The 21,213-nt window shown below is 60.0% G+C and overlaps 1 long non-coding RNA gene across 1 annotated transcript; it reads left to right on the plus strand.

Moving 5' to 3' along the window:
- Positions 1 to 265: 265 nt before the first annotated feature.
- Positions 266 to 2,777, plus strand: LOC129200886 (uncharacterized). Its single transcript, XR_008575153.1, has 3 exons — positions 266 to 786; positions 966 to 1,075; positions 2,615 to 2,777. It is a non-coding gene; the product is annotated as an uncharacterized LOC129200886 (long non-coding RNA).
- The last annotated feature ends 18,436 nt before the right edge of the window (positions 2,778 to 21,213 follow it).

The following is a 21,213-nucleotide window of genomic DNA, read 5'->3' on the forward strand; positions in this document are numbered from 1 at the left end:
ATTGGCTCCCCGGAGCACGCCGGGAAGTGTAGTCTTACGGCACTCTAATGGCTGCCACGCGGCGCTTGCCAGTGCGTGCCGGGAGGCGTCGTTTTCGCGGACGTGGCTGCCGGACAGCCCGACTTGCTCTCGCAGGAGCGCGAGGTTGGGGTTTTTTTGCCGGTTTCGAGTGGTTTTCTGCAGGCTTCCAGCCGCTCCCGAGCAGCGGTGCGGCCGTGCTACGAGAGCGCGCGCGCGGCGAGGCGTTGCCCGGTGTCCCGAGACGAGCGCTACCGGTCGGACTCTCCGGAAGCCTGTCCGGCAGCCCCAGGCCGCCCCCGAGCCCTGGCGTGAAGGCGGCAAGCTGGCCCTCGCCTGTGCCGCTTTCTTCCTGAACAGGGGTGCTGGCGGCGGCGGCAGCGGCAGCAGCAGCGCGGGGAAAGAGCGGCGTCTCCGGAAGCCCCTGCAGAAGGAGGAGGGTCTCCGGCCAGGGCCGACCTCCGGTAGTAACGGCCACTGCTTTTTCTTTCCCTCTCCCAGGCCGCGCTGAGGACGTGGTTGCCCGTCCCTCCCTTGGGGATGCCGTCGACTGCACCCGCCTCGCCTGTGCCTGGCCTGGCTCGCCTCGTGGCGTGGGGGCGAAAAGGGACAGGCGGCGGAGCGCTTACCGGCCGTGGACAGCAGCTGCCCTAAGGGAAGCTGGAATGGCCAGAGAAAGGTGAAGAAGAAGAAGAAGAAGAAGAGATGGAAGGCTCTCCGGCCGGCAGCTGCCTCCCGCTGCAGGCAAGAGAGCGCCTGCCTCGCCGGGTGAGGAAAGATCCCTCGTTGCGCTCCGCGGCAGGTCAGGCTGCCGACGGGCACCGCAGGGTCGCCACGCGTAATCCAAAGCACGGTGCGGCCGCGTACCGAGGGAGGCAGGGAGGCAGGCTACTCATCTAGGCAGACTCGTCTCCTCGGAGCTGTAAGACACCCGTGTATTCTCTTAGGCGGAGGACAGCCGAGCGACCGGAGCGACAGCAAAGGAAAGGCGGAGAGCGGGAGAAAGAAGCGTCTGCGCTGGCAAGCTCTCCCGGCAGCGCCGAGAGCCAGAGCTGCGGTGAGTCCTGGGCCCGCGGGGCCCCATCGCCTCTCCTCTGCGTCGCGGGCCCTCCTCTGCCCCCCTCGCTTTCCCACCCCGCTGTGGGGTTTTTTGGTTTGCTTTCTGCTCCCCGCTATGTTCTTTTTCCATCTCGCTCTGACGGGCTGCCTGTCCCCACCTTTTTTAGGTCCTCGCTCTCTCTGCCCCGTAGCCCGTGGCTATTGTTTCCTTCTCTCTCTCCCTGTCTCTCTGTCCGGCCCCCAGCCACTGTTTCTGCATTCCTCCCCCTCGGTCCTGTAGCCTGTCGGTATTTCTGCCATCTCTGGCTCTCTCTGTGCGGCTCCTCGTTCCTGTTGTTCGAGGTCTTCCTTCTCGGCTCCGTAGCGAGTCGTCGTGAGTCTCTCTCTTTCTCCGTCCCTCTTGAGCCTCTTCCCTGCCCCTCGTTTTGAAGGCCCGCCTCTCTGTCCCGGCACCCGTCGCTATGGATCCTTTTTTCGGTCTGGCTCCGTCTCGCTCCCCGTCCCTGTTTTTCTAAAGTCTCCCCTCTCTGCCTCCTAGCCCGTCGGTACCTTTTTCTTTCCCCGTCGCGGTTCGTCTGGCTCCCTGTCCCTCTTTCTTTCTTCCTTCCTTCCTCCCTGTCTGCCCCGCAGCCCGTCCCTTCGTTCCTTTCTCCTTCCCTCTCTGTCCCTCTCCCGGTCCCCGGCATTAAACTCTGCTTCTCTGCCCGGTAGCTCGCCACCGTCTTACCTTTCCCCGTCTCTCTCTCTGTCCAGCTCCCTCTCTCGAATCTTCAATTCCTCCCTGTCGCTGCAGAAGCCTGTCGGGACTTTTTCCCCTGCCCGGCTTGCCTCTCCCTGTCTCGCGATTCCTCCCTCTCTGCCCTCTTAGCCGCGACCGTTTTTATATTCTCCGTCTCTCCCTCGGTCCGCCTCGAGATCCCGATTGTTTTTTAAAGCGACCGAATCGTCGAGGTTGGCAGAGACCTTTACGATTATCGGGTGGAACCGCGAACCTGGCGCTGGCAAGTCCCCCTCTGCCCCGCAGCCCGTCCCTTCCCTTCCGACGGCCTCTTTCTGCACCTCCCTCTGTCCGGCTCCCGGCCCCTCTTTTCCACTTCCACCCTCTGTACCCTGTGGCTTTCCCCCTCTTCTTTCTCTCTCTGTCTCTGTTTGAGGAGGAGCAGCTGCCGCCCCAGCGTTCGCACCCCGTTCACGGTGTCGCGCGCACGCTTCTTCTCGGGCGCGCTTCCTCCTCCTCCTCCTCCTCCTTCGGGCTCGACCCGAGGCTTCCGGCAGCAGTCTCCGGGTGTCGGATTTTGTAAAATAATTAACGTAACTGAAAGGTGCAGCAGCGGGATCGGCCCGGGCGGGGCGCCTCCAAAGAGAGGGACCCCGAACAAAGAAATCCCGGGGCCGTTCCACGCTTGGGTCCCGGACACCCGCCCCTCGCGCGCTGTCCGCGCGTCCCTTAGTCCCGCGGTGACTTTTGGTCTGGGGTCTTCTACCGTCGTCTCGGATTCTTCTTCTGTATAGCTGTGGGCGGTGCGTTATTCCACAGGTGCTGCTGCGCCGATGCTCCGTACGTTCGCAGTAACGGGTAGAGCGGAAGGCTCCGTGGCCAGGGAAGAGCGGCACGGACACGTTCCTGCTCGCTCCGTTGCACCGGAATTTCGACGGCTGGGTTCGGCCGCTAAATTGATGGCGCTACCGGAAGAAATTTCAGAGAAGTGAGTACTGTGCTTGTCTTTAATCTTTTAAAGTAATTTTTCTACGGGCGCCCGGTCCGTGGCTTAGATATTTGGTTTGCGGCGAAACAGACCCGGAACGTGGCTCCAAGTAGCGTTCCGATTCGCTGAAATTCCCCGTAGTCAGAGAGCAAGAATGGTGAATGTTGCTTGGCGGTTTGAAATCTCAGGCTTTCTCTGAAAGCTGACCTGCCAGAATGAGCCGAAAGCAGGCCGAACGCCAATAGGGATGCCGCAGAAAAGGTCCTCTTCTTGACAGGAGAAGAGCTTGGCGAAACGTCAGCGCCGTTTCCCGTAGGGCCTCCGACGTACCGGTTCGGCAAGCGTGGGCTTTGTGCGATTCCCTCGGGGACGATGGCGAACAAACCTTGTACGGCAGAGAGCATCTTAGCTTACTTTCCATCTCCTGCTCGGTTACTTGCAGAATATTTAATTTGGCGTCGCACGGACCCAGAGGGACGGGTCCCCAACTCATGCTGGTAGGGCAACCCCAGTACCAGCCGGTAAAATCGGAAAAGAGTGCGACGTTTTGAAACGTTTGCCTTGCGAGGAGAAGGGCCGTCTCTCGTTAGGCAACTGAATTCTGCGACCGATTTCCACGCCTCACGCGCGTGCGTGCGCGCACACGCGCCCCCCCCCCCCCCCCCCCCCAACAGGCAGGCTTTGAAGGAGGCAGTCCCTAAGGCAACGCGATCTAAAACGTGGAAGTTTTTTTTTCTATTTTTTAATAGTTTCTTACGGATAGGAGGCTCGTGTGAGCGTTTAGCCTGTCCTGTCCTTAATTCTGAACCCACTGGCTGGTGCAGAAGGACGGTCGTGTGACAAAAACAGCATGAAATTTGTCCCTGTGCCGGCTGCGTCCCGTGGTAAAGGAGTACATCTGTTATTCCTGCGTGAAAGATGTTTGATGAGCGTACCGCATCGTCAGAGCTGCTCTTGGTCTGCCTGCAAGCCGTGGGTTATGATTTAGAAATACGTTCGCCTACCGTTCCTTAACTGTGTGGTTTTGGTTTTTATTTTTTCAAAGAAAGGGTGGCTTTTTCGTCGATCTCTTTGTGAGAGTATCAAATCAGGCGGCGGTAAATACGTAGAAGCAACTAGGCGTACTACGGTGTGTACCGGACAGCGTTGGCGTGCCGCTCTGCTAGCAGCGGAGAGCCAGATGAGGATGCCCGTGGTAAGTACTCGTTCTGCCTCCGGCTGAACGGAAAGATTCTCATGTGGAGGGTTCCTGGGCTTGTCTGTGTGATTAGCGTTACTTTTTTTTTTTTTTTTTTTTTTAATATGAAACAGGGTCAGATAATTGTTGATGAGTGGGACTTTGCGTACTCCTTTAGGTAGTTTTTCGTACTGAACCTTAGATCGGTTACAAAACTTAATCTTTGTGCAGTTTACACGTTTTGTAGCAACTACAAAGACATTTATCCTGTAGGTAAGCTGAAAATAAAAATGCGGTTTCTCACCTGATTTTTCTTCGGAGGAACGCTCGCCCCCAGCGGCTGTTTTTTTTTGCTAGTGTTGTCGGGGGGAAGGAACGGCGGCGCTTGCCTGGTTTCTTCCCCTAGCCAGGGACCTGAAACTTTGTTTTCCTCAGCTGTTTCACTAGAAATTTACAAGTGTCGGTGGTCAACAGTGGCAGAGAATTGGGTGGCGTTTTCAATTTCAAAGGGAAGGAACGTGTTGATGTTAATTCTGTTACCAAAAGCGAAGTACCAGCTGCTTCCTCTTTCTAGATCTTCTCTCCTTTCGCCGTCCTCCCCGAGGGGTAACGTGGCCACGCCGTATACCTTTTCTGCTCTGGTACCGTTCGTTTGATACGCAGGAGCGCTGTGAAATAAATAGAAGGGCTACGGACAGACATCTGCCATCGTTGCGGCTGCCTTAAATCGTGTATTTGTCCCTTTAGCCCGTCATTTCCTTTCCGCTCAGTTGAGTTACGTGCAGCGTCAGGTTCCAGTCGAGAGCGGTGCCGCCGAACAACGCTCTCGGAGCGTGCGCGGAGGAGGGCGACCGAGATGGCGAGAGGTCTCCGAGGCGAGACTTAGGGGGAGCGGCTGAGGTCACTTGGTTTGTTCAGCTTGGAGAAGGGAAGGCCGAGGGGTGACCTCATCGCAGTCTTACACCTTCCTCGAGGGGGACGGCGGAGGGGGAGGCGCTGACCTCCGCTCTCTCCGGTGGCCGGCACTAGGACCCGAGGAAACGGGACGAAGCTGCGTCAGGGCAAGTTCAGACCGGACGTTGGGAAAAGGCTTTTCACTGAGAGGGCGGTCGGTCAGTCACGGAACAGGCTCCCCAGGGAAGCGGTCGCAGCCACCGAGCCTGTCAGGAGTTCAAGGAGCGTCTGAACGATGCTCTTAGTCGCACGGTTTAGTTTTAGGTAGTCCCGCGTGGAGCGGGGGCTTGGTCTCGGTGATCCGTATGGGTCCCTTCCAACTTGAGATACTCTATGATTCTGTGAAATCTTCTGGGTTAGAAACGACCTTATTGTAATAGAGAATTCGCTGAACGTGGCTTTGTGCAAGGACTGTCGTCTTAGAATATCTTTTTTTTTTTTTCTTCCCCCCCCCCCCCCCGATATGAGAAAAGCTCTGTCCAGAGATATGGAGACGAAATCAGTTGTACCTCACCCTGTGACACCGGAAGACATTGAGTAACTGTAAGCTGTGATGCTCAGTGAAATTACTAAGAGCGTTAAGTTTCCCGTGCCTTTGCTTTCACTCTCCCATTCTCTTGTCTTGCGGCACGTCGCATTTGTTGAGGCCGTGGAAGCGACACCGGGAGCGATGGGTTGTCAGAACCAGGTCCTCCTGCCCGTCGCTGGTTTTGCTTACCTTCGCCGTCTCTGTGTACCAGCCTGCATCTCTCTCTCTGTTCCTCAATCCCTGTCCTCTCTTCTCTGTTCTGCTTTGTTTCACTGCGTATGTCCCGTTCCCTGTCCCACCTTTATCCTTCCTTCCTTCTTCCTCGCCTTTTTCTTTGTCCTGTTGTCCTGCTCCCCGACCCTGTTTCTCGCTCCATCTGACCGTCCTTTTCCTGGCACCTTTGTGTCTCTGCTCCTTGCCCCCGTCTTTCTCTCCCCTCTGCCCAGTCCTCGTCTCCCTCTTTTGTCTCTCTGTCCCTCTGTCCTCCTTCTGCCTCTGCCCCTCTGTCCTGCTCCCTGCCCCTCTTGTTCTCACTCTGCCCCAGCGTCCCGCTCCCCGGTCCTCTTTCCCTCTGTTGCTCTCTCCTTTTATCTCTCCTTCTCCCTGCTCCCCAGCCCGGTTCTCTCACGCTCCCGCTTCCTTTTTTTATTCTCTGTTGCTCTGTCCTGCTCCCCGTGCCGCTGTCCCTCGCCGTACCTCTCGGTCCGGCTCCCTGCCCTTATTCTCTTTTCCTCCCTCGCCGTGGCGCTGCCCGCCCAGGGTCGTTTCTGCCTCTCTGTCCCGCTCCCCGTCCTGGTTTGTCGGTCGCCGTCCCGCTGCCTCTCTTCCTGCCGCTTCTTCCTCCCTCTCTGTCAGGCTCCCTGTCCCCGTCCTTCACTCGCCGTCCCTTTCCTTGCCTCGTGCTTTCTCGCTCGCCGCCGCCGCCCCCCCCCATCCAGCTGGCTGCCCCTTTTCTCCTCTCTTCTAGCGTCCTGCAGCTGGCTCCTCGGTTTTGGCGGCAGCCTGCACATAGCAGCCCAGCTCTCCAGCAGCCTGACGGACCGACCGTGTGTCTGTTCCACGCCGGACTGGCGAGCGTGGCTCCGGGTAGGACAGCCGAGGTGCCCCAGGGCCGGGCCCCGAGCCCCGGTGCGGAGTCTCTCCCGGAACCGGCTCTGAGTGTGACTGAATAAACGCTTGCGGTCTCTTTTGCCGTGCCGGCTGCGTTGGCGCTTCCTTTGCGGGGGGGGGGGGGCGGGGGGGGGGGGCCGTGATGGAGGGCAGGGGAGGAGGTGTGTGGGGGGGTATTAACGTATTCAACAAGGTCACATTGCTCGCATCCTCGGGATCCAAAAGTGATGCTTCTTGGCTCCGCCCCTGACCCCTACGCAAACTCCGCCCCCTACGCAAACTCCGCCCCCTACGCAAACTCCGCCCCCTACGCAAACTCCGCCCCCTACGCAAACTCCGCCCCCTACGCAAACGCCGCCCCCTACGCAAACTCCGCCCCCTACGCAAACGCCGCCCCCTACGCAAACTCCGCCCCCTACGCAAACGCCGCCCCCTACGCAAACGCCGCCCCCTACGCAAACTCCGCCCCCCACGCAAACGCCCCTCACGCAAACTCCGCCCCCCACGCAAACTCCGCCCCACACGCAAACTCCGCCCCCCACGCAAACTCCGCCCCCCCACGCAAACTCCGCCCCCCACGCAAACTCCGCCCCCCCACGCAAACTCCGCCCCCCACGCAAACTCCGCCCCCCACGCACGCCAAGCTCCGCCCCCACGCAAACTCCGCCCACGACGCACGCCAAGCCCCGCCCCTCACGCAAACTCCGCCCCCGACGCACGCCAAGCCCCGCCCCTCACGCATCGCACAGCGCATGCTCGCTCGGTGCTGCCGCCTAGCGACCAAATTTCGGTACTGCAGCGGCAGCGCCGCGCATGCGCAGTGCAGCGCCACGCCCCCTCCCCGGAACCGGCTGCCGGCAGCCGGTGTGCAGGGGCTGCTGTGAGCCGAGGGAGGAGCGGAGGCGTCGCCGGGCTGCGGCTGCACGGAGGGAGAAGGTGAGCGGGGCAGCGGGACGGACCGGCGGGTCCCGGGGAAAGCCCCGAGGAGGGCGGCGGCAGCGGTGCCGCCTCCGAGGAGAGGCGGGGGGGCGGCGGGGCGGCGGGGTCCGTGTCACAGAGGGGAGGGGGGCTGCCCGGAGCCGTGCGGCGGGTGGGGGGGGTGCGCGCCGTGTCGGAACCGGGCGGGGAGACCGTCCGGAGCCGCGCGGCGGGGGCTGCCCGGAGCCGGCGGGCGTCCGCGCCTTTCGGAGGTGGCTGAGGGGAGGCGGGGGGCGGGGGCGGGGGGGGGCGCCAGCCCGGAGCCGCGCTGCGGAGCTCGGGGCTGCCGTCGCGGCTCGGCGGGGCTTTCGGGTGAGTCGGCTTTGGGGTGAGGGCACGGGACGGTGTCCCCGCAGGGTCAGGAAGCGTGGAAGGCTGCCTCCCGCGGCACGCCGGCAGTTGCAGTCTTGGGGCACGCGGCTGCTGGTCGGCCATATTGGCTCCCCGGAGCACGCCGGGAAGTGTAGTCTTACGGCACTCTAATGGCTGCCACGCGGCGCTTGCCAGTGCGTGCCGGGAGGCGTCGTTTTCGCGGACGTGGCTGCCGGACAGCCCGACTTGCTCTCGCAGGAGCGCGAGGTTGGGGTTTTTTTTGCCGGTTTCGAGTGGTTTTCTGCAGGCTTCCAGCCGCTCCCGAGCAGCGGTGCGGCCGTGCTACGAGAGCGCGCGCGCGGCGAGGCGTTGCCCGGTGTCCCGAGCCGAGCGCTACCGGTCGGACTCTCCGGAAGCCTGTCCGGCAGCCCCAGGCCGCCCCCGAGCCCTGGCGTGAAGGCGGCAAGCTGGCCCTCGCCTGTGCCGCTTTCTTCCTGAACGGGGGTGCTGGCGGCGGCGGCAGCGGCAGCAGCGCGGGGAAAGAGCGGCGTCTCCGGAAGCCCCTGCAGAAGGAGGAGGGTCTCCGGCCAGGGCCGGCCTCCGGTAGTAACGGCCACTGCTTTTTCTTTCCCTCTCCCAGGCCGCGCTGAGGACGTGGTTGCCCGTCCCTCCCTTGGGGATGCCGTCGACTGCACCCGCCTCGCCTGTGCCTGGCCTGGCTCGCCTCGTGGCGTGGGGGCGAAAAGGGACAGGCGGCGGAGCGCTTACCGGCCGTGGACAGGAGCTGCCCTAAGGGAAGCTGGAATGGCCAGAGAAAGGTGAAGAAGAAGAAGAAGAAGAGATGGAAGGCTCTCCGGCCGGCAGCTGCCTCCCGCTGCAGGCAAGAGAGCGCCTGCCTCGCCGGGTGAGGAAAGATCCCTCGTTGCGCTCCGCGGCAGGTCAGGCTGCCGACGGGCACCGCAGGGTCGCCACGCGTAATCCAAAGCACGGTGCGGCCGCGTACCGAGGGAGGCAGGGAGGCAGGCAGGCTACTCATCTAGGCAGACTCGTCTCCTCGGAGCTGTAAGACACCCGTGTATTCTCTTAGGCGGAGGACAGCCGAGCGACCGGAGTGACAGCAAAGGAAAGGCGGAGAGCAGGGGAAAGAAGCGTCTGCGCTGGCAAGCTCTCCCGGCAGCGCCGAGAGCCAGAGCTGCGGTGAGTCCTGGGCCCGCGGGGCCCCATCGCCTCTCCTCTGCGTCGCGGGCCCTCCTCTGCCCCCCTCGCTTTCCCACCCCGCTGTGGGGTTTTTTGGTTTGCTTTCTGCTCCCCGCTATGTTCTTTTTCCATCTCGCTCTGACGGGCTGCCTGTCCCCACCTTTTTTAGGTCCTCGCTCTCTCTGCCCCGTAGCCCGTGGCTATTGTTTCCTTCTCTCTCTCCCTGTCTCTCTGTCCGGCCCCCCAGCCACTGTTTCTGCATTCCTCCCCCTCGGTCCTGTAGCCTGTCGGTATTTCTGCCATCTCTGGCTCTCTCTGTGCGGCTCCTCGTTCCTGTTGTTCGAGGTCTTCCTTCTCGGCTCCGTAGCGAGTCGTCGTGAGTCTCTCTCTTTCTCAGTCCCTCTTGAGCCTCTTCCCTGCCCCTCGTTTTGAAGGCCCGCCTCTCTGTCCCGGCACCCGTCGCTATGGTTCCTTTTTTTCGGTCTGGCTCCGTCTCGCTCCCCGTCCCTGTTTTTCTAAAGTCTCCCCTCTCTGCCTCCTAGCCCGTCGGTACCTTTTTCTTTCCCCGTCGCGGTTCGTCTGGCTCCCTGTCCCTCTTTCTTTCTTCCTTCCTTCCTCCCTGTCTGCCCCGCAGCCCGTCCCTTCGTTCCTTTCTCCTTCCCTCTCTGTCCCTCTCCCGGTCCCCGGCATTTAACTCTGCTTCTCTGCCCGGTAGCTCGCCACCGTCTTACCTTTCCCCGTCTCTCTCTCTGTCCAGCTCCCTCTCTCGAATCTTCAATTCCTCCCTGTCGCTGCAGAAGCCTGTCGGGACTTTTTCCCCTGCCCGGCTTGCCTCTCCCTGTCTCGCGATTCCTCCCTCTCTGCCCTCTTAGCCGCGACCGTTTTTTATATTCTCCGTCTCTCCCTCGGTCCGCCTCGAGATCCCGATTGTTTTTTAAAGCGACCGAATCGTCGAGGTTGGCAGAGACCTTTACGATTATCGGGTGGAACCGCGAACCTGGCGCTGGCAAGTCCCCCTCTGCCCCGCAGCCCGTCCCTTCCCTTCCGACGGCCTCTTTCTGCACCTCCCTCTGTCCGGCTCCCGGCCCCTCTTTTCCACTTCCACCCTCTGTACCCTGTGGCTTTCCCCCCTCTTCTTTCTCTCTCTGTCTCTGTTTGAGGAGGAGCAGCTGCCGCCCCAGCGTTCGCACCCCGTTCACGGTGTCGCGCGCACGCTTCTTCTCGGGCGCGCTTCCTCCTCCTCCTCCTCCTTCGGGCTCGACCCGAGGCTTCCGGCAGCAGTCTCCGGGTGTCGGATTTTGTAAAATAATTAACGTAACTGAAAGGTGCAGCAGCGGGATCGGCCCGGGCGGGGGCGCCTCCAAAGAGAGGGACCCCGAACAAAGAAATCCCGGGGCCGTTCCACACTTGGGTCCCGGACACCCGCCCCTCGCGCGCTGTCCGCGCGTCCCTTAGTCCCGCGGTGACTTTTGGTCTGGGGTCTTCTACCGTCGTCTCGGATTCTTCTTCTGTATAGCTGTGGGCGGTGCGTTATTCCACAGGTGCTGCTGCGCCGATGCTCCGTACGTTCGCAGTAACGGGTAGAGCGGAAGGCTCCGTGGCCAGGGAAGAGCGGCACGGACACGTTCCTGCTCGCTCCGTTGCACCGGAATTTCGACGGCTGGGTTCGGCCGCTAAATTGATGGCGCTACCAGAAGAAATTTCAGAGAAGTGAGTACTGTGCTTGTCTTTAATCTTTTAAAGTAATTTTTCTACGGGCGCCCGGTCCGTGGCTTAGATATTTGGTTTGCGGCGAAACAGACCCGGAACGTGGCTCCAAGTAGCGTTCCGATTCGCTGAAATTCCCCGTAGTCAGAGAGCAAGAATGGTGAATGTTGCTTGGCGGTTTGAAATCTCAGGCTTTCTCTGAAAGCTGACCTGCCAGAATGAGCCGAAAGCAGGCCGAACGCCAATAGGGATGCCGCAGAAAAGGTCCTCTTCTTGACAGGAGAAGAGCTTGGCGAAACGTCAGCGCCGTTTCCCGTAGGGCCTCCGACGTACCGGTTCGGCAAGCGTGGGCTTTGTGCGATTCCCTCGGGGACGATGGCGAACAAACCTTGTACGGCAGAGAGCATCTTAGCTTACTTTCCATCTCCTGCTCGGTTACTTGCAGAATATTTAATTTGGCGTCGCACGGACCCAGAGGGACGGGTCCCCAACTCATGCTGGTAGGGCAACCCCAGTACCAGCCGGTAAAATCGGAAAAGAGTACGACGTTTTGAAACGTTTGCCTTGCGAGGAGAAGGGCCGTCTCTCGTTAGGCAACTGAATTCTGCGACCGATTTCCACGCCTCACGCGCGTGCGTGCGCGCACACGCGCCCCCCCACCCCCCCCCCCCCCAACAGGCAGGCTTTGAAGGAGGCAGTCCCTAAGGCAACGCGATCTAAAACGTGGAAGTTTTTTTTTCTATTTTTAATAGTTTCTTACGGATAGGAGGCTCGTGTGAGCGTTTAGCCTGTCCCGTCCTTAATTCTGAACCCACTGGCTGGTGCAGAAGGACGGTCGTGTGACAAAAACAGCATGAAATTTGTCCCTGTGCCGGCTGCGTCCCGTGGTAAAGGAGTACATCTGTTATTCCTGCGTGAAAGATGTTTGATGAGCGTACCGCATCGTCAGAGCTGCTCTTGGTCTGCCTGCAAGCCGTGGGTTATGATTTAGAAATACGTTCGCCTACCGTTCCTTAACTGTGTGGTTTTGGTTTTTATTTTTTTCAAAGAAAGGGTGGCTTTTTCGTCGATCTCTTTGTGAGAGTATCAAATCAGGCGGCGGTAAATACGTAGAAGCAACTAGGCGTACTACGGCGTGTACCGGACAGCGTTGGCGTGCCGCTCTGCTAGCAGCGGAGAGCCAGATGAGGATGCCCGTGGTAAGTACTCGTTCTGCCTCCGGCTGAACGGAAAGATTCTCATGTTGAGGGTTCCTGGGCTTGTCTGTGTGATTAGCATTACTTTTTTTTTTTTTTTTTTTTTTTTAATATGAAACAGGGTCAGATAATTGTTGATGAGTGGGACTTTGCGTACTCCTTTAGGTAGTTTTTCGTACTGAACCTTAGATCGGTTACAAAACTTAATCTTTGTGCAGTTTACACGTTTTGTAGCAACTACAAAGACATTTATCCTGTAGGTAAGCTGAAAATAAAAATGCGGTTTCTCACCTGATTTTTCTTTCGGAGGAACGCTCGCCCCCAGCGGCTGGTTTTTTTTGCTAGTGTTGTCGGGGGGAAGGAACGGCGGCGCTTGCCTGGTTTCTTCCCCTAGCCAGGGACCTGAAACTTTGTTTTCCTCAGCTGTTTCACTAGAAATTTACAAGTGTCGGTGGTCAACAGTGGCAGAGAATTGGGTGGCGTTTTCAATTTCAAAGGGAAGGAACGTGTTGATGTTAATTCTGTTACCAAAAGCGAAGTACCAGCTGCTTCCTCTTTCTAGATCTTCTCTCCTTTCGCCGTCCTCCCCGAGGGGTAACGTGGCCACGCCGTATACCTTTTCTGCTCTGGTACCGTTCGTTTGATACGCAGGAGCGCTGTGAAATAACTAGAAGGGCTACGGACAGACATCTGCCATCGTTGCGGCTGCCTTAAATCGTGTATTTGTCCCTTTAGCCCGTCATTTCCTTTCCGCTCAGTTGAGTTACGTGCAGCGTTAGGTTCCAGTCGAGAGCGGTGCCGCCGAACAACGCTCTGGGAGCGTGCGCGGAGGAGGGCGACCGAGATGGCGAGAGGTCTCCGAGGCGAGACTTAGGGGGAGCGGCTGAGGTCACTTGGTTTGTTCAGCTTGGAGAAGGGAAGGCCGAGGGGTGACCTCATCGCAGTCTACACCTTCCTCGAGGGGGACGGCGGAGGGGGAGGCGCTGACCTCCGCTCTCTCCGGTGACCGGCACTAGGACCCGAGGAAACGGGACGAAGCTGCGTCAGGGCAAGTTCAGACCGGACGTTGGGAAAAGGCTTTTCACTGAGAGGGCGGTCGGTCAGTCACGGAACAGGCTCCCCAGGGAAGCGGTCGCAGCCACCGAGCCTGTCAGGAGTTCAAGGAGCGTCTGAACGATGCTCTTAGTCGCACGGTTTAGTTTTAGGTAGTCCCGCGTGGAGCGGGGGCTTGGTCTCGGTGATCCGTATGGGTCCCTTCCAACTTGAGATACTCTATGATTCTGTGAAATCTTCTGGGTTAGAAACGACCTTATTGTAATAGAGAATTCGCTGAAGGTGGCTTTGTGCAAGGACTGTCGTCTTAGAATATCTTTTTTTTTTTTCTTCCCCCCCCCCCCCCCCCCCCAGATATGAGAAAAGCTCTGTCCAGAGATATGGAGACGAAATCAGTTGTACCTCACCCTGTGACACCGGAAGACATTGAGTAACTGTAAGCTGTGATGCTCAGTGAAATTACTAAGAGCGTTAAGTTTCCCGTGCCTTTGCTTTCACTCTCCCATTCTCTTGTCTTGCGGCACGTCGCATTTTTGAGGCCGTGGAAGCGACACCGGGAGCGATGGGTTGTCAGAACCAGGTCCTCCTGCCCGTCGCTGGTTTTGCTTACCTTCGCCGTCTCTGTGTACCAGCCTGCATCTCTCTCTCTGTTCCTCAATCCCTGTCCTCTCTTCTCTGTTCTGCTTTGTTTCGCTGCGTATGTCCCGTTCCCTGTCCCACCTTTATCCTTCCTTCCTTCTTCCTCGCCTTTTTCTTTGTCCTTTTGTCCTGCTCCCCGACCCTGTTTCTCGCTCCATCTGACCGTCCTTTTCCTGGCACCTTTGTGTCTCTGCTCCTTGCCCCCGTCTTTCTCTCCCCTCTGCCCAGTCCTCGTCTCCCTCTTTTGTCTCTCTGTCCCTCTGTCCTCCTTCTGCCTCTGCCCCTCTGTCCTGCTCCCTGCCCCTCTTGTTCTCACTCTGCCCCAGCGTCCCGCTCCCCGGTCCTCTTTCCCTCTGTTGCTCTCTCCTTTTATCTCTCCTTCTCCCTGCTCCCCAGCCCGTTCTCTCACGCTCCCGCTTCCTTTTTTTATTCTCTGTTGCTCTGTCCTGCTCCCCGTGCCGCTGTCCCTCGCCGTACCTCTCGGTCCGGCTCCCTGCCCTTATTCTCTTTTCCTCCCTCGCCGTGGCGCTGCCCGCCCAGGGTCGTTTCTGCCTCTCTGTCCCGCTCCCCGTCCTGGTTTGTCGGTCGCCGTCCCGCTGCCTCTCTTCCTGCCGCTTCTTCCTCCCTCTCTGTCAGGCTCCCTGTCCCCGTCCTTCACTCGCCGTCCCTTTCCTTGCCTCGTGCTTTCTCGCTCGCCGCCGCCGCCCCCCCCATCCAGCTGGCTGCCCCTTTTCTCCTCTCTTCTAGCGTCCTGCAGCTGGCTCCTCGGTTTTGGCGGCAGCCTGCACATAGCAGCCCAGCTCTCCAGCAGCCTGACGGACCGACCGTGTGTCTGTTCCACGCCGGACTGGCGAGCGTGGCTCCGGGTAGGACAGCCGAGGTGCCCCAGGGCCGGGCCCCGAGCCCCGGTGCGGAGTCTCTCCCGGAACCGGCTCTGTGTGTGACTGAATAAACGCTTGCGGTCTCTTTTGCCGTGCCGGCTGCGTTGGCGCTTCCTTTGCGGGGGGGGCGAGGGGCGTGATGGAGGGCAGGGGAGGAGGTGTGTGTGGGGGTATTAACGTATTCAACAAGGTCACATTGCTCGCATCCTCGGGATCCAAAAGTGATGCTTCTTGGCTCCGCCCCTGACCCATGCCAAACCCCGCCCCTCACGCAAACTCCGCCCCTCACGCAAACTCCGCCCCTTACGCAAACTCCGCCCCTCACGCAAACTCCGCCCCTTACGCAAACTCCGCCCTTACGCAAACTCCGCCCCTTACGCAAACTCCGCCCCTTACGCAAACTCCGCCCTTACGCAAACTCCGCCCCTCACGCAAACTCCCCCCTCACGCAAACTCCGCCCCTCACGCAAACTCCGCCCCTCACGCAAAGCCCCCCCCACGCAAACTCCGCCCTCACGCAAACTCCGCCCCTCACGCAAACTCCCGCCCCTCACGCAAACTCCGCCCCCGACGCAAACTCCGCCCCTCACGCAAACTCCGCCCCCGACGCACGCCAAGCCCGCCCCGCGCAAACCCGCCCTCACGCAAACCCGCCCCTCACGCAAACTCCGCCCTCACGCAAACTCCGCCCCCGAGCACGCCAAGCCCCGCCCCTCACACAAACTCCGCCCCCCCGACGCACGCCAAGCCCCGCCCCTCACGCAGCGCACAGCGCATGCTCGCTCGGTGCTGCCGCCTAGCGACCAAATTTCGGTACTGCAGCGGCAGCGCCGCGCATGCGCAGTGCAGCGCCACGCCCCCTCCCCCGGAACCGGCTGCCGGCAGCCGGTGTGCAGGGGCTGCTGTGAGCCGAGGGAGGAGCGGAGGCGTCGCCGGGCTGCGGCTGCACGGAGGGAGAAGGTGAGCGGGGCAGCGGGACGGACCGGCGGGTCCCGGGGAAGCCCCGAGGAGGGCGGCGGCAGCGGTGCCGCCTCCGAGGAGAGGCGGGGGGGGCGCGGGGTCCGTGTCCACAGAGGGGAGGGGGGCTGCCCGGAGCCGTGCGGCGGGTGGGGGGGGTGCGCGCCGTGTCGGAACCGGGCGGGGAGACCGTCCGGAGCCGCGCGGCGGGGCTGCCCGGAGCCGGCGGGCGTCCGCGCCTTTCGGAGGTGGCTGAGGGGAGGCGGGGCGGGGGGGGGGGGCGCCAGCCCGGAGCCGCGCTGCGGAGCTCGGGGCTGCCGTCGCGGCTCGGCGGGGCTTTCGGGTGGGTGATCGGCTTTGGGGTGAGGGCACGGGACGGTGTCCCCGCAGGGTCAGGAAGCGTGGAAGGCTGCCTCCCGCGGCACGCCGGGAGTTGCAGTCTTGGGCACGCGGCTGCTGGTCGGCCATATTGGCTCCCCGGAGCACGCCGGAAGTGTAGTCTTACGGCACTCTAATGGCTGCCACGCGGCGCTTGCCAGTGCGTGCCGGGAGGCGTCGTTTTCGCGGACGTGGCTGCCGGACAGCCCGACTTGCTCTCGCAGGAGCGCGAGGTTGGGGTTTTTTTGCGGTTTCGAGTGGTTTTCTGCAGGCTTCCAGCCGCTCCCAGCAGCGGTGCGGCCGTGCTACGAGAGCGCGCGCGCGCGTGAGGCGTTGCCCCGGTGTCCCGAGACGAGCGCTACCGGTCGGACTCTCCGGAAGCCTGTCCGGCAGCCCCAGGCCGCCCCCGAGCCTGGCGTGAAGGCGGCAAGCTGGCCCTCGCCTGTGCCGCTTTCTTCCTGAACAGGGTGCTGGCGGCGGCGGGGCAGCGGCAGCAGCGCGGGGAAAGAGCGGCGTCTCCGGAAGCCCCTGCAGAAGGAGGAGGGTCTCCGGCCAGGCCGACCTCCGGTAGTAACGGCCACTGCTTTTTCTTTCCCTCTCCCAGGCCGCGCTGAGGACGTGGTTGCCCGTCCCTCCCTTGGGGATGCCGTCGACTGCACCCCGCCTCGCCTGTGCCTGGCCTGGCTCGCCTCGTGGCGTGGGGCGAAAAGGGACAGGCGGCGGAGCGCTTACCGGCCGTGGACAGGAGCTGCCCTAAGGGAAGCTGGAATGGCCAGAGAAAGGTGAAGAAGAAGAAGGAAGAAGAGATGGAAGGCTCTCCGGCCGGCAGCTGCCTCCCGCTGCAGGCAAGAGAGCGCCTGCCTCGCCGGGTGAGGAAAGATCCCTCGTTGCGCTCCGCGGCAGGTCAGGCTGCCGACGGGCACCGCAGGGTCGCCACGCGTAATCCAAAGCACGGTGCGGCCGCGTACCGAGGGAGGCAGGGAGGGAGGCAGGGAGGCAGGCTACTCATCTAGGCAGACTCGTCTCCTCGGAGCTGTAAGACACCCGTGTATTCTCTTAGGCGGAGAGGACAGCCGAGCGACCGGAGTGACAGCAAAGGAAAGGCGGAGAGCGGGAGAAAGAAGCGTCTGCGCTGGCAAGCTCTCCCGGCAGCGCCGAGAGCCAGAGCTGCGGTGAGTCCTGGGCCCGCGGGGCCCCATCGCCTCTCCTCTGCGTCGCGGGCCCTCCTCTGCCCCCCTCGCTTTCCCACCCCGCTGTGGGTTTTTGGTTTGCTTTCTGCTCCCCGCTATGTTCTTTTTCCATCTCGCTCTGACGGGCTGCCTGTCCCCACCTTTTTAGGTCCTCGCTCTCTCTGCCCCGTAGCCCGTGGCTATTGTTTCCTTCTCTCTCTCCCTGTCTCTCTGTCCGGCCCCAGCCACTGTTTCTGCATTCCTCCCCCTCGGTCCTGTAGCCCGTCGGTATTTCTGCCATCTCTGGCTCTCTCTGTGCGGCTCCTCGTTCCTGTTGTTCGAGGTCTTCCTTCTCGGCTCCGTAGCGAGTCGTCGTGAGTCTCTCTCTTTCTCCGTCCCTCTTGAGCCTCTTCCCTGCCCCTCGTTTTGAAGGCCCGCCTCTCTGTCCCGGCACCCGTCGCTATGGTTCCTTTTTTCGGTCTGGCTCCGTCTCGCTCCCCGTCCCTGTTTTTCTAAAGTCTCCCCTCTCTGCCTCCTAGCCCGTCGGTACCTTTTTCTTTCCCCGTCGCGGTTCGTCTGGCTCCCTGTCCCTCTTTCTTTCTTCCTTCCTTCCTCCCTCCCTGTCTGCCCCGCAGCCCGTCCCTTCGTTCCTTTCTCCTTCCCTCTCTGTCCCTCTCCCGGTCCCCGGCATTAAACTCTGCTTCTCTGCCCCGTAGCTCGCCACCGTCTTACCTTTCCCCGTCTCTCTCTCTGTCCAGCTCCCTCTCTCGAATCTTCAATTCCTCCCTGTCGCTGCAGAAGCCTGTCGGGACTTTTTCCCCTGCCCGGCTTGCCTCTCCCTGTCTCGCGATTCCTCCCTCTCTGCCCTCTTAGCCGCGACCGTTTTTATATTCTCCGTCTCTCCCTCGGTCCGCCTCGAGATCCCGATTGTTTTTTAAAGCGACCGAATCGTCGAGGTTGGCAGAGACCTTTACGATTATCGGTGGAACCGCGAAACCTGGCGCTGGCAAGTCCCCCTCTGCCCCGCAGCCCGTCCCTTCCCTTCCGACGGCCTCTTTCTCCACCTCCCTCTGTCCGGCTCCCGGCCCCTCTTTCCACTTCCGCCCTCTGTACCCTGTGGCTTTCCCCCTCTTCTTTCTCTCTCTGTCTCTGTTTGAGGAGGAGCAGCTGCCGCCCAGCGTTCGCACCCCGTTCACGGTGTCGCGCGCACGCTTCTTCTCGGCGCGCTTCCTCCTCCTCCTCCTCCGGGCTCGACCCGAGGCTTCCGGCAGCAGTCTCCGGGTGTCGGATTTTGTAAAATAATTAACGTAACTGAAAGGTGCAGCAGCGGGATCGGCCCGGGCGGGCGCCTCCAAAGAGAGGGACCCCGAACAAAGAAATCCCGGGGCCGTTCCACGCTTGGGTCCCGGACACCCGCCCCTCGCGCGCTGTCCGCGCGTCCCTTAGTCCCGCGGTGACTTTTGTCTGGGGTCTTCTACCGTCGTCTCGGATTCTTCTTCTGTATAGCTGTGGGCGGTGCGTTATTCCACAGGTGCTGCTGCGCCGATGCTCCGTACGTTCGCAGTAACGGGTAGAGCGGAAGGCTCCGTGGCCAGGGAAGAGCGGCACGGACACGTTCCTGCTCGCTCCGTTGCACCGGAATTTCGACGGCTGGGTTCGGCCGCTAAATTGATGGCGCTACCGGAAGAAATTTCAGAAAAGTGAGTACTGTGCTTGTCTTTAATCTTTTAAAGTAATTTTTTCTACGGGCGCCCGGTCCGTGGCTTAGATATTTGGTTTGCGGCGAAACAGACCCGGAACGTGGCTCCAAGTAGCGTTCCGATTCGCTGAAATTCCCCGTAGTCAGAGAGCAAGAATGGTGAATGTTGCTTGGCGGTTTGAAATCTCAGGCTTTCTCTGAAAGCTGACCTGCCAGAATGAGCCGAAAGCAGGCCGAACGCCAATAGGGATGCCGCAGAAAAGGTCCTCTTCTTGACAGGAGAAGAGCTTGGCGAAACGTCAGCGCCGTTTCCCGTAGGCCTCCGACGTACCGGTTCGGCAAGCGTGGGCTTTGTGCGATTCCCTCGGGGACGATGGCGAACAAACCTTGTACGGCAGAGAGCATCTTAGCTTACTTTCCATCTCCTGCTCGGTTTACTTGCAGAATATTTAATTTGGCGTCGCACGGACCCAGAGGGACGGGTCCCCAACTCATGCTGGTAGGGCAACCCCAGTACCAGCCGGTAAAATCGGAAAAGAGTACGACGTTTTGAAACGTTTGCCTTGCGAGGAGAAGGGCCGTCTCTCGTTAGGCAACTGAATTCTGCGACCGATTTCCACGCCTCACGCGCGAGCGTGCGCGCACAACGCGCCCCCCCCACCCCCCCCCCCCAACAGGCAGGCTTTGAAGGAGGCAGTCCCTAAGGCAACGCGATCTAAAACGTGGAAGTTTTTTTTTCTATTTTTAATAGTTTCTTACGGATAGGAGGCTCGTGTGAGCGTTTAGCCTGTCCTGTCCTTAATTCTGAACCCACTGGCTGGTGCAGAAGGACGGTCGTGTGACAAAAACAGCATGAAATTTGTCCCTGTGCCGGCTGCGTCCCGTGGTAAAGGAGTACATCTGTTATTCCTGCGTGAAAGATGTTTGATGAGCGTACCGCATCGTCAGAGCTGCTCTTGGTCTGCCTGCAAGCCGTGGGTTTATGATTTAGAAATACGTTCGCCTACCGTTCCTTAACTGTGTGGTTTTGGTTTTTATTTTTTCAAAGAAAGGGTGGCTATTTTCGTCGATCTCTTTGTGAGAGTATCAAATCAGGCGGCGGTAAATACGTAGAAGCAACTAGGCGTACTACGGCGTGTACCGGACAGCGTTGGCGTGCCGCTCTGCTAGCAGCGGAGAGCCAGATGAGGATGCCCGTGGTAAGTACTCGTTCTGCCGCCTCCGGCTGAACGGAAAGATTCTCATGTGGAGGGTTCCTGGGCTTGTCTGTGTGATTAGCGTTACTTTTTTTTTTTTTTTTTTTTTTTTTATATGAAACAGGGTCAGATAATTGTTGATGAGTGGGACTTTTGCGTACTCCTTTAGGTAGTTTTTCGTACTGAACCTTAGATCGGTTACAAAACTTAATCTTTGTGCAGTTTACACACGTTTTGTAGCAACTACAAAGACATTTATCCTGTAGGTAAGCTGAAAATAAAAATGCGGTTTCTCACCTGATTTTTCTTTCGGAGGAACGCTCGCCCCCCAGCGGCTGGTTTTTTTTGCTAGTGTTGTCGGGGGGAAGGAACGGCGGCGCTTGCCTGGTTTCTTCCCCTAGCCAGGGACCTGAAACTTTGTTTTCCTCAGCTGTTTCACTAGAAATTTACAAGTGTCGGTGGTCAACAGTGGCAGAGAATTGGGTGCGTTTTCAATTTCAAAGGGAAGGAACGTGTTGATGTTAATTCTGTTACCAAAAGCGAAGTACCAGCTGCTTCCTCTTTCTAGATCTTCTCTCCTTTCGCCGTCCTCCCCGAGGGGTAACGTGGCCACGCCGTATACCTTTTCTGCTCTGTGCCGTTCGTTTGATACGCAGGAGCGCTGTGAAATAAATAGAAGGGCTACGGACAGACATCTGCCATCGTTGCGGCTGCCTTAAATCGTGTATTTGTCCCTTTAGCCCGTCATTTCCTTTCCGCTCAGTTGATATTACGTGCAGCGTAGGTTCCGGTCGAGAGCGGTGCCCGCCGAACAACGCTCTGGGAGCGTGCGCGGAGGAGGGCGACCGAGATGGCGAGAGGTCCCGAGGCAAGACTTAGGGGGGAGCGGCTGAGGTCACTTGGTTTGTTCAGCTTGGAGAAGGGAAGGCCGAGGGGTGACCTCATCGCAGTCTACACCTTCCTCGAGGGGGAGGCGCTGGGGAGGCCTGACCTCCGCTCTCATCCGGTGACCGGCACTAGGACCCGAGGAAACGGGACGAAGCTGCGTCAGGGCAAGTTCAGACCGGACGTTGGGAAAAGGCTTTTCACTGAGAGGGGCGGTCGGTGGTCAGTCACGGAACAGGCTCCCCAGGGAAGCGGTCGCAGCCACCGAGCCTGTCAGGAGTTCAAGGAGCGTCTGAACGATGCTCTTAGTCGCACGGTTTAGTTTTAGGTAGTACCCGCGTGGAGCGGGGGCTTGGTCTCGGTGATCCGTATGGGTCCCTTCCAACTTGAGATACTCTATGATTCTGTGAAAT

The sequence above is a fragment of the Grus americana genome, unplaced genomic scaffold, assembly GCF_028858705.1.
Source record: "Grus americana isolate bGruAme1 unplaced genomic scaffold, bGruAme1.mat scaffold_630, whole genome shotgun sequence".
Lineage (NCBI taxonomy): Eukaryota > Metazoa > Chordata > Aves > Gruiformes > Gruidae > Grus > Grus americana.